Source organism: Macaca thibetana, chromosome 14 (assembly GCF_024542745.1).
Source record: "Macaca thibetana thibetana isolate TM-01 chromosome 14, ASM2454274v1, whole genome shotgun sequence".
NCBI classification, from domain to species: domain Eukaryota; kingdom Metazoa; phylum Chordata; class Mammalia; order Primates; family Cercopithecidae; genus Macaca; species Macaca thibetana.
In genome coordinates this window covers 26,136,446-26,149,542 of record NC_065591.1, presented here as the reverse complement: position 1 = coordinate 26,149,542, position 13,097 = coordinate 26,136,446, and the positions used below count along the sequence as shown (strand labels likewise).

The following is a 13,097-nucleotide window of genomic DNA, read 5'->3' as shown; positions in this document are numbered from 1 at the left end:
TCACAAGAATTGTAAAGACATTGTAGAGTTCCTATAGATCTTCACTCAGCTTTCTTTACTGTAAATATCTTAACTAACTAGGGTACATTTTTCAAAACTAAGAAATTAATATTGGTCAAATGCCATTAACTAACCTACAGACTTGATTCCACCATTTTTTTTTACCAATTCTGTTTTTCTTTGCCAGGATACCATGTTGCGTTAAGTTATCTTGTCATAGTCTTCTTCAATCTGTGACATTTTCTCATCCTATTCATATTATTTGTAACCTTAACACTTTTGAAGAGTAATTATTAAGATTTTGTAGAATATTTTTCAATTTGGGTTTGTCTGAAGTTTTCTCACAGTGAGACTGAGTATGTGCATTTTGAGAAAACTGTCCTACTCATTGCATCAAACCAAGGGTATGTGATATTTATGACTTAGAAACTTTGATCATTTAGTGAAAGTAGAGTTTGTTAGGCATCTCTACTTTAAAGTCAACATTTTACCTCTCCATACTCCATGCCTTAGAAATTCTATTCTTTTTTAATGTTTACTTTACTTGTGTTTCTTTAGAAAAAGTTGCCTATACTGATGTGACAAAATATTATCCTAGTTTTGCTCTCTCTGTTATTAAACTACATGAAATTGGTGTTTGCTATTGATGAGAGTTATAGACCCAGTACATTCTCAAAAGAGATAATCAATTTTTCCATCAGTATTAATGTCTCTTTTCCTTCCATTCTGATCTGCAAGTGCATTTCTGTCATGTATGAAGTTTCCATAGAAATTTGGATATTTCTTTCTTGGATTTCAGTTCTGTTTAATTGGGAAATTTCTATACCCCTCCAGGATTTTGACAGGCTGGTAATTAATATGATTTTATAGTAAGCTTTATCATGTTGTGGAACAAGTTCCTCCATCCTGTGCATCTTAAAAATTGCCTTTGTTATATTCAGTCCTTTGCCCATGCAGATCAGTAGTAGAAAGATCTGATAAACTGATTTCATTGGCAGATAAAGTTAAGGAGAATAAAAGCTTTTCTAATTTTTTTAATCTTATAAGTGTAGCAAATTTCTTCTATTGAAGGAATTTTCCTAATTATTTTATTCCTTTCCTAATTATTTTATTCATTTTCTTAATTATTTTATTAATATCTATATTTTAATTAAAATCCATAATATTATAGGCTTTATGATTTTTTATATTTATTAATAATTGACACTTTATATTTTCTGTTATTATAACAACAAAATGTGTCACATTTTAAAACCGTATTTTTAAAATATTTGCTGCTAGTGCAGAGGAATGCATTTGATATACTAATGTTTATTGTACATTTGGCAAACATGTTAAACTGTCTTAATAATTTAAATATATTGCATACTGTCTGGAGTTTTTCACTTTGACAGTTATATCATCTATGAAAAATAATAATTTCTTTAACTTTGTAACTTCTACTTATTTTATTTTTATTATTATAATGACTAGGTATCCAGGGAATTTTTACATAGAAACTGAAATGGTGTGCATCTTTGATTTGTTCTAGATTTTAAGTGGAAAGTTTTTAACATTCATAACTATATTTAATATATTATGTAGATTTTGAAAATAATTTTTATTAGAATAAAAATATTTCTGTTTTATATAATATGGTTAAGATTTTAAAATTCGTTACAAATTCAATGTCATCAAATACTTTAATAAAATAACTATTTATTCCTCATTGTTCTCCCATTTTGATGAAAAACTTTAACACTTTTTTTTTTTTTTTTTTTTTGGCAGAGTCTCACTCTGTCACCCAGTGCAGTGGTGCGATCTTGGCTCACTGCAACCTCCACCTCCGGGCTTTAAGCAGTTCCCTGCCTCAGCCTTCTGAGTAGCTGGAATTACAGGTGCCTGCCACCACGCCCGGCTAATTTTTTCTATTTTTAGTAGGAACAGAGTTTCACCATCTTGGCCAGGCTGGTCTTGAGCTTCTGACCTGGTGATCCACCCGCCTCAGCCTCCTAAAGTGCTGGAATTACAGGTGCAAGCCACCGCGCCTGGCCAAATTTTCTTATTTAAACACAGCATAATCATGATGCATTACTTTTATAACCTTACTAGATAGCTTTTTAATATTTATTTAGAATTTTGCTTATATTTTATAAATGAAGTAGATCTATAATTTTCCTTTTTATACTGCCGTTACCTAATTTTGATATTAAAGCTATAATCACCTCATAAAAGAGAGTCATAAAGGAGAGTTTTTCTTTTCTGATGGGTCGTGTTCTGGTACATCCTGTACAAGTCCGAAAAAAAAATGGACCATCTTAAATATTTTAGATCCCTGAATAAAAATATATTATTGGCCTGGGGATATTTTTGGCTAGATAACTGCACTATGAATTAGTTTTAAAAGAGTTATATAGCCATTCAGTTTTAATTATTTTTCCGAATAGGACTGGTAATTTTCATTGTTTTTTCTGGAAACTTGTTTCCTTTTTATTCTTTGGCTGAATTCTGAACGCATGCATAGAACAGAGGAGAGGCAACTGCTTCTTGGCCTTCTGGCTAAAGTCAAGTGGAGGAGAGGCAATATATCAATGCTAATTGCTGAGTTTCTCCAGAAAATAAAATGTGTAATAATTATTTGAGACATCTTCAAAAATCCATGTTTAATCACTGAAACCTGTAATTATGTTATCTAATACGACAAAGGAATGTTGTAGATGTGATTAGGCAGTATGAGGTAATTATTTTGGATTATCTGGGTGACTCTAATATAATCACAACATGTCATGTTAGAGAGACATGAAGGGAGTGAGAGTAGTGACAAAAGCAAGAGATTGACTCAGGGTTTTCCTCAACCTCCTCAGCCTAATCTGGGAATGTAGATTGGATTATCAAAAAAAAAAAAATCTGTGAAGAAATCTCTTATTTAATGAGAAATCCCAGTGGCATATATGCAGGAAACTATAAAGGTCTGGGGGAATTGGGGAGTGTTATACCAGCAGAAGCACTGCCAGATTGGACTAAAAGGGAGAGGCAGAGAGAGAGAGAGAGAGAAGAGAGACAAACTTGTAAGCCATCAGATCTCATAAGAACTCACTAGAACAAGAAGAAAGAAAATCTACCTCCATGATCCAATCACCTCCCAACAGGTCCTACCCTCAAAAATGGGGATTACAATTTGAGATGAAATTTGGATGGGGAGATGAGCCAAACCATATCATTTCACCCCTGACCCCTCCAAAACCTCATATCCTTTTCACATTTCAAAATCAATCATGCCTTCCAAACAGTCTCTCCAATCCTAACTCATTCCAGCATTAACTGAAAAGTCTAACTCCAAAGTCTCATCTGAGACAAGGGAAGTCCCTTCCACTTATAAGTCTAAAATTAAAAATAAGTTAGTTATTTACAAGACACAATGGGGGTATAGACAGTGGGTAAATGTTGCCATTGCAAAAGGAAGAAATTGACCAAAACAAAGGGCAACAGGCCCCATGCAAGTCAGAAACCCAGCAGGGCAGACCTTAAAACTTAAGTCTCTGAAATAATCTCCTTTGACTCCATGTCTCACATCCAGGTCATGCTGATGCAATAGGTGGGCTCCCAAGCTCTTGGGCAGCTCTGCTGCTGTAGCTCTGCAGGGTACAGTCCCTGAAACTGCTTTCACAGGCTGCTGTTGAATGCCTGGAGCTTTCCCAGGCACACAGTGCAAGCTGTCAATGGATCTACCATTCTGGGGTCTGGAGGATGCTGGCCCTCTTCTCACAGCTTTACTAGGCAGTGCCCCAGTTGGGAGTCTGTGTGGGGGCTTCAGTCCCACATTTCCGTCCTGCACTGCCCTAGCAGAGGTTCTCCATGAGGGCACTGCTACTGCAACTGACTTGTGCCTGAACATTCAGTTGTTTCCATACATCCTCTGATATGTAGACACAGGTTTCCAAACCTCAGTTTTTGCCATCTGTGCATCCACATGCCCAATAACATGTGGAAGTTTCCAAGTCTTGAGATTTGCACCCTCTGAAGCCACAGCCTGAGCTGTACCTTGTACCATTTTAGCCACGGGTAGAGCTGGAGCATTGGGGACACAGGGCTCTACATCCCAAAGTTTCACAGAACAGTGGGGGCCCTGATCTCAGCCCACAAAACCATTTTTCCCTCTTAGGCCTCTGGGCTTATGATGGGAGGGGCTTCCATTAAGATTGCTGAAATGCCCTGGAGACATTTTCCCAATGTCTTGGCTAATAACAACTGGTTCCTCATTACTTTGTGCATATTTATGCAGCCAGCTTCAATTTCTCCCCAGGAAATGTGTTTTTATCTTCTATCACATAATCAGGCTTTGAATTTTCCAAACTTTTATGTTCCACTTCCCTTTTAAATGTAGGTTCCATTTCCAGATCATATCTTTGTGAACACATATGACGGTATGCATCCAGAAACAGCCAGGTCACATCTTGAATGCTTTGCTGCTTAGAAATTTATTCTGCCAGATACCCTAAATTATCTCTCTCAAGTTCAGAGTTTCACAGAGCTCTAGGTCAGGAGCTAAATGCCATCAGTCTCTTTGCTAAAGCATGGCAACCATGACCTTTGCTCCAGTTCCCAATAAGTTCCTCATACACATCTGAGACCCCCTCAGTCTGGACTTCATTATCCCTATCATTATCAACATTTTGGTCAAAACCATTCAACTGGTCTCTAGGAAATTCCAAACTTGCCCAAATCTTCCTGTCTTTTTCTGAGCCCTGCAAACTGTTCCAACCACTCTGCTATAAAGAACTACATGAGACTAAGTAATTTATTATGAAAAGAGATTTAATTGATTTACAGTTCAATTAAACCTGGAAGACGGTGGACTTCTTCTCACAGACCACTAGGTGGTGCCCTAGTGTGGAGTCTGTGTGGTGACTCATACCCCACATTTCCCTTCTGTACTACCCTCGCAGAGGTAGGTACTGGATAAGAGCCCCACCCCTGCAGCAAACTTCTGCCTAGATACCCAGGCATGTCCATACGTCCTCTAAAATCTAGGCAAAGGCTCCCAAACCTCAGTTCTTGACTTCTGTGCACTCACAGGCTCAACACCACATGAAAGTTACCAAGGTTGGGGACTTGCACCCTTGGAAGCCATGGGCCAAGCTGTGCCTTGGCCCTTTTTAGCAATAGCGGGAGTGGCTGGGACACAGGGCACCAAGTTCCTAGGCTGCACACAGTACAGGGACCCTGGGCCCAACCCATGTACCCACTTTTTCCTCCTAGGTCAGGCCTGCGATGGGAAGGACTGCTGTGAAGACCTCTGAGATGCCCTGGATATATTCTCCCCATTGTCTTAGGGATTAACAGTCAGCTCCTCATTACTTATGCAAATTTCTGCAGCTGGCTTGAATGTCTCCTCAGAAAATGGGATTTCTTTTTCTGTCACATTATCAGGCTGCAAATTTTCCTTTTATGTTCTGCTTCCTTTATAAAAAATGAATGCCTTTAACAGCACCCAAGTCACTTCTTGTATGCTTTGCTGCTTATAAATTTCTTCCACCAGTTGCCCTTAATCATTTCTCTCAAGTTCAAAATACCACAAATCTCTAGGACAGAAGCAAAATGCTGCCAGTCTGTAGGCTAGAACATAACAGGAGTCACTGTTGCTCCAGTTCCCATCCCACCTCTTTCTTCAGTATGACCTGGATATGAGTCATGGAGTCAAAGGAGATCATTTTGGAGCTTTAAGATTTGACTGCCTGGGGCTGGGCATGGTGGCTCACGCCTGTAATCCCAGCACCTTGAGAGGCTGAGGTGGGCGGATCACAAGGTCAGGAGATTGAGACTATCCTGGCTAACATGGAGAAACCCTTGTCTCTACTAAAAATACAAAAAATTTAGCCAGACATGGTGGCGGGCACCTGCAGTCCTAGCTACTCGGGAGGCTGAGGCAGGAGAATGGCGTGAACCTGGGAGGTGGAGCTTACAGTGAGTCGAGATCGAGCCACTGCACTCCAGGCTGGGTGACAGAGCAAGACTCCATCAAAAGAAAAAAAGAAAAAAAAGATTTGACTGCCTACCTGGATTTCAGACTTGCATGGGACCTGTAGCCCTTTGTTTTGGCCAATTTCTTCCATTTGGAATGGCTGTATTTACCCAATGCCTGTACCCCCAATATATCTAGGAAGTAACCAACTTGCTTTTGATTTTACAGGCTCATAGGTAGAAAGGACTTGCCTTGTCTTGGAGGAGACTTTGGACTGTGGATTTTTGAGGTAATGCTGAAATTTTTGAGTTAAGACTTTGGAAGAAAGGCATGATTGGTTTTGAAATGTGAGGACATGAGATTTGAGAGTGGCCAGGGGCAGAATGATATGGTTTGACTGTGTCTCCACCCAAATCTCATCTTCAATTCCCATGTGTTGTGTGAGGGGCCCAGTGGGAGGTAATTGAATCATGGGGGCAGGTCTTTCCTGTGCTGTTCTCAGGATAGTGAATAAGTCTCACAAGATCTGATGGTTTTAAAATGGGGAGTTTCCCTGCACAAGCTCTTCTTCTCTAGTCTGCCACCATGTGAGACGTGCCTTTCACCTTCTGTGAGGCCTCCCTTGCCTCACAATCATGTGGAACTGTAAGTCCATTTAACCTAATTCTTTTGTAAATTGCCAGTCTCAGGTATGTCTTTATCAGCAGCATGAAAATGGACTAATACACATGCTTTGTGCTTTAAAATTACTAAAATTCTACTTTAGCTCAAAGAAAGAGGACAAGGAAGGCAGTAGCAGGAAATCAAGTCTGAGAATTAAAAGGCTGAGGCAAATCCTGAAGAACTTTTGGGGTCATTTATATGGATATTGGCTTTTAATTTGCACAATTTAAAAAATATTGGACATTTTTGAGCAGGAATAACACAGTGAGACTTCCATTTAAAAACACAATTTTCAACTGCTATGTCGAAAGAAGACTGTAGAGGAGCAGGAAAAGATCATGGAAACCAAGCCAAAAATTAATGCTATAATTAAGCAAGAGAGAGAATTGGGCTAGCATGATAATGGTAGAGTTGGTAAGAATTAGCCTAAATTTTTGTACTTTTAAATAAGATTTTTTTATGAGCATGATATGGAGTAGGAGACAAAGAGAGGAATCAAGAATAATCATAACATCTTTGGTATGAGCCAAAGAATTGATCTGATATTTACTGAGTTTAGAATGAGTACATAAAATGCAGATTGAAAGAGAAAAATTCGAATTTCATTTCCTAACCTTTTACTTTTCTGATAGATATCTAAGTGTGGATATAAAATACGTAGTTGTAGACTAGAATTTAGCAATGTGATCTAGGCTGGAAACAATGTTTAATCCTCAAAATAGCATTTTCCAAAGTATATTCTGCAAGTGTCTGTTTCTGCAGCAGGTTAATAATACTAAACACACAGCTCAGTTAATCAATATTTTTAGAAATGTTGAAGTAATATAAACAGGTTTTCTTTAGTACTGCTCAGAGTCATTAATATAATAATACAATTTTGATATTTAATGATGATAACATAGTATATAGAGTGTTCCAAACTGTTCTAAAATATATCTTTTCCAGGAAAATTTGGGATAATCGTTTGAAAGAAACATTTTGTATAAGACAATGACAACCACCCTGAGAGCATTAGCCTAATTTAACAAATGAAACAACGAAGTTTTTAAAAACTTGAATAGTTACTCAAGGTGATATAGCTGGCCTTCAAACCCATGTTGATCTTTCTTACTGTTTAATTGAACTCATGAAAAAGAAGAGGGTGGCAATATACTCAAGTGTGATTTCATTCTACATACAGATAAGCAGAGTAAACCAGACAAAATTTCCCAAGACTTGGTAAAAGAGGCCTAATGAAGAAAATAAAAATGCAGGGGCTTAGTAGATACAAGACAAAATGTCCTGCTTGATTCTATTTAGGTCTGACTAGAATTCTTTTAATTAATAATGGCTGTATAATCCAGAGGCTTGTAGAGAGCTTGGAATATATATTTGCACCAGTATGGATTTTTTTTCTAGCATTTATAGACTTGTTGGTTATTGAAAGCATTTCCTAATTCAAAGTACTCTGTATAGCTTTAACCACAATATTTCTGAGATGTGTGTCAACAGCGTGATTTTCCTCCAGTTAGACTGGAATCAGAGGGGTGGAAGAATGGTGAATAGTGTTAAACACAAAAAGGAATAAAATATTGCAGTGGCTCACGCCTGTAATCCCAGCACTTTGGGAGGTTGAGATGGGAGGATCACGAGGTCAGGAGATTGAGACCATTCTGGTTAACTTGGTGAAACCCTGTCTCTACTGAAAATACAAAAAATAAGCCGGGCATGGTGGCGGGCGACTGTAGTCCCAGCTACTCGGGAGGCTGAGGCAGGAGAATGGCGTGAACCCAGGAGGCGGAGTTTGCAGTGAGCCGAGATCGTGCCACTGCACTCCAGCCTGGGCAACCAAGACTCCTCTCAAATAAATAAATAAGTAAAATATTGGGAAGCCAAGGCAGGCAGATCACCTGAGGTCAAGAGGTCAAGACCAGCCTGACCAACATGGAGGAAACCCCATCTCTACTAAAAATACAAAATTAGCCAGGTGTGGTGGTGCATGCCTGTAGTCTCAGCTACTCGGGAGGCTGAGGCAGGAAAATTGCTTGAATTGGGGGCAGGGGGACGGGGGGCAAAAGTTGCAGTGAGCTGAGATTGCACCATTGCACTCCGGCCTGGGTGACAAAGTGAAACTCGGTCTCAAAAAAAAAAAAAAAAAAAAAGAAAAAGAATAAAGTAGTCAGTCAATACAAAGCAAATTTGAGGAAATTACTATACTTTTTAACAATTTTGAAATGTTTAAAATTGGTATCACCTCAAGTTTTGGTCAAATTAATATACATGACCTGTGACCCCATGGAAGTATAGGGTGGTGGACATCACCGTGGGCTGAAATTTGAGCCCCCAGTGACTTTAGTTTTTGCTAACAACCAATTACTTAGATTTTAGTATTGAATTCTGAACTTCAGAATATTTGCTAGTAATGTATTGAGTGATTAAGGATTATAAAATTTGCTATTAATAAGCTAATACTTTCACATTATTATCATGTCCTGATGGCTTTAATTCCATGTTCTACAAGGAAGATTGGCTGCCATGCAATATTTGGCAAGGTTACAAATCTTTTTTTAAATTTTTTTAGGTAGAGTCTCGCTCTGTCACCCAGACTGGAGTGCAGTGGCACAATCTTGGCTCACTGCTTGATCTGCCTCCCGGGTTCACGCTATTCTCCTGCCTCAGCCTCCTGAGTAGCTGGGACTACAGGCGCCCACTACCATGCCCAGCTAATTTTTTTTTTTTTGTATTTTTAATAGAGATGAGGTTTCACCGTCTCAGCCAGGACAGTCCCAATCTCCTGACCTCGTGATCCTCCCCCCTCAGCCTCCCAAAGTGCTGGGATTACAGGAATGAGCCACTGTGCCCAGCCAAGGTTACAAATCTATGTCTGCGTCTGCCAGTACAAGTAACTGAAACACCAGAAATTTCAGTTTGTTGTTTGAGTTATAGAAAGTAATATCTTCAAAAATTATGCAATATTGTACTGATACCTCAGCCTGTGAAGACTCATCAGGATATTCAGGGTAAATTTTACATTCTCTAGTTATCTATTTCCTAATGCTGTAAATTCATGTCAGATTATTAAACAGTTCCAGGGACTGTTTTCTCTACCATAGTGACAAAGAATGTGTAAGGAATTCACCCTAAAAATATACATATAAAACAAACTTAACAACAAGTACACTTATATGAGGCAATGGATATTGAATCATGAAGGGAAAGAGTTCTTTAATAGGCAGTCTAGTAATGCAAGTAAGAGTATAAGTTTTGATATCAGGAACGCATGAGTCAAAATTCTGGCTCTATAATTTATTATCTGAGTGGTCTAGGGTCAGTTATCCTCTGTAAGCATTAAATCTCTGATATGTAAATCCAGATACAAATCACTGCCTTATAGAGTGTTAGAGTTATTACTTACTTTAGTAGCACATATACTAAAATTGTGGTAATACAGAGAAGATTTGCATCATCCCTGTGCAATAACAACACACAAATTTATGAAATATTCTATGTTTTGCAAATTGAAAAAAGGCAGAAACAAGGAGAGAATTCTAAAAAGAGCAAGATAAAAGCTTCAAGTCACCTGTGAGGGAACCTCTATTAGACTATGAAAGGATTTTGCAGAAAAAAAAATCACAGACCATGGGGAATGGGTTGATATATTCAAAGTATTGGGAAAAAATAAATGCATAAAACTCATATCAACCCTAAATACTATACCCAGCAATGCATTCAGAAATAAAAGAGAAACCCTGTCCCAGAGAAACAAAGGCTGACGTAATTTATCATCATTAGACTGGACTTACAATAAATGCTTAAGGTAAAGGTTCAACTGAAAAAAAGGGATAATTACTATCATTAAAACATAAAAAAGTATAAACCCAATTAGTTGAGGCAAATTCATAATCAAATTCAAAATACTCTATTACTCTAACGATGATGTGTTAATTTTTTAAATCTCCAGTACAAAGGTTAAAAGTCAAAATAATATACCTACAGCTACAGTTATAGTCAAAAATAACTATAGCTACAATAAGTTTTAAAATACAAAATATAAAAAGATGTAAAATGTTCTCAACATAAGTAATCACCAGGAAAATGCACATTAAACCATTATGAGACATCATCTCATACCCATAAAGATGGCTATTAATTAAAAACAAAAAAGGTAAATGTTGGCAAGGGTGTGGAGATAAGGGAACCCTGGTACACTGTTGATGGGAATGTAGTTTCCTATAGCCATGATGGAAAGCAGTATGAAGGTTCCTAAAGAAGTTGAAAATAAAACTACTATATGACCTGGCAATTCCTTTTCTGAATACATACAAATAAGAGATAAGATAGACACCTTGCAAATATATCTGTACTCTCATGTTGATTGCAGGATTATTTACAATAGCAAGACATGTAAACAATATAAATACCCATAGACACACAAATGGGTAAAGAAATGTCACAAACACACACATAAACACACACACACAACACACACACACACACAGAAATAATCACCCCTAAAAAGAAGGTCCACGATATGAATGGAACTACCATAGAAGACATTATGCTAAGTGAAATAAGCCAGACAGAGGAAGAAAATCATTGCATAATCTTACTTACATGAGAATTTTTTTTTTTAAATAAAAAGAGCTCAAATATGCAAGGATGATGAAGCAGTGGTTACCACAAGTGAAGGGGATAGGAAGGAAATAGGGAGATATATGTCAAATAACACAGAGTAACAGATGTATAGGAAATGTAGAGTAGTAGCCTGTTTTCATGCTGCTGATAAAGACATACTCGAGACTGGGCAATTTACAAAAGAAAAATATTTCATTGGACTCACAGTTCCATGTGAATGGGGAGGCCTCACAATCATGGCAGAAGGCAAGGAGGAGCAAGTCACAGCTTACATTGATGGTGGCAGGTAAAAAGAGGGCTTGTGCAGAGAAACCCATTTTTCACACCATCAGATCTCGTGAGATCCATTCACTATCACGAGAACAGCCCAGGAAAGACCCACTCCCATAATTCAGTAATTCTCCACCAAATCCCTCCCACAACACGTGGAAATTATAGGAGCTACAAGATGAGATTTGGGTGGGACACAGAGTCAAACTATATCATTCCACCCCAGCCCTTCCCAAATCTCACATCTTCACATTTCAAAACCAATCATGCCTTTCCAGCAGTCCCCCAAAGTCTCAACTCATTTTCAGCATTAACTCAAAAGTCTACAGTTTATAGTCTCATCTGGGAAAAGACAAGTCCCTTCCACCTATGAGCCTGTAAAATAAAAAACAAGTCAGTTACTTCCTAGATACAATGGGGTTACAGGAATTGGATAAATACAGCCATTCCAAATGGAAGAAATTGACCAAAACAAAGGGGCTGCAGGCCCCATGCAACTCCAGAATCCAAAAAGGCAGTACAATCTTGAAGCTCCAAAGTGATCTCCTTTGACTCCATGTCTCACATACGGATCACACTGAAGCAACAGGTGAGTTCTCATGGTTTTCGGCAGCTCCACCTCTGTGACTTTGCAGGGTACAGCCTCCCTACCGGTTGCCTTCACGGGCTGGCATTGAGTGTCGGTGGCTTTTCTAGGCTCATGGTGCAAGCTGTTGGTGGATCTACCATTCTGGGGTCTGGAGGACAGTGGTCCTTTTCTCACAGCTCCATTAGGTGGTCCTCCAGTAGGAACTCTGTGTGGGGGCTTCCACCCCACATTTTCCTTCTGTACTGCCCTAGCAGAGGTTCTCCATTAGGGCCCTGTCCCTACAGCAAACATCTGCCTGGGCATCCAGGCATTTCCATACGTCTTCTGAAATTGAAACAGAGATTCACAAACCAGAATTCTTGACTTCTCTGCACCTGCAGGCTCAGCACCATGTGGAAATGCCAAGGCTTGAGACTTGCACCCTCTTAAGCCATGGCCTAAACTCTACATTGGCCCCTTTCAGCCATAGCTGGAGTGGCTGAGATGCAGGGCACCAAGTTCCTAAGTTGCACACAACACGGGGACCCTGGGCCTGACCCACAAAACCACATTTATTCTTGTAGGCCTTTGGGCCTGTGATGGGAGAGACTTCTGTGAAGACCAGTGACATGCTCTGGAGAAATTTTCCCCATTGTCTTGGGAATTAACATTCAGTTCCTTGTTACTTACTCAGATTTCTGTAGCTGGCATGAATTTCTCCTCAGAAAATGGTATTTTCTTTTCTATTGCATTGTCAGGCCACAAATTTTCCAAACTTTTATGTTGTGTTTCACTTTTAAAACTGAATGCCTTTAACAGCACCCAAGTCACTTCTTGAATGCTTTGCTGCTTAGAAATTTCTTCCACCAGATACTCTAAATCATCTCTCTGAAGTTCAAAGTTCCACAAATCTCTAGGGCAGGCACAAAATGTCACTAGTCTCTTTGCTACAACATAACAAGAGTCACTTTTGCCCCAGCTCCCAACAAGTTTCTCATCTCCATCTGAGATCACCTCAGGCTGGACCTTATTATTCATATC

At 38.8% G+C, this 13,097-nt stretch overlaps 1 non-coding gene across 1 annotated transcript; it reads left to right on the top strand.

The window, feature by feature from the left end:
• Window positions 1–9,994: 9,994 nt before the first annotated feature.
• Window positions 9,995–10,097, top strand: LOC126936668 (U6 spliceosomal RNA). The gene has a single exon (XR_007719496.1). It is a non-coding gene; the product is annotated as a U6 spliceosomal RNA (small nuclear RNA).
• Window positions 10,098–13,097: the final 3,000 nt, after the last annotated feature.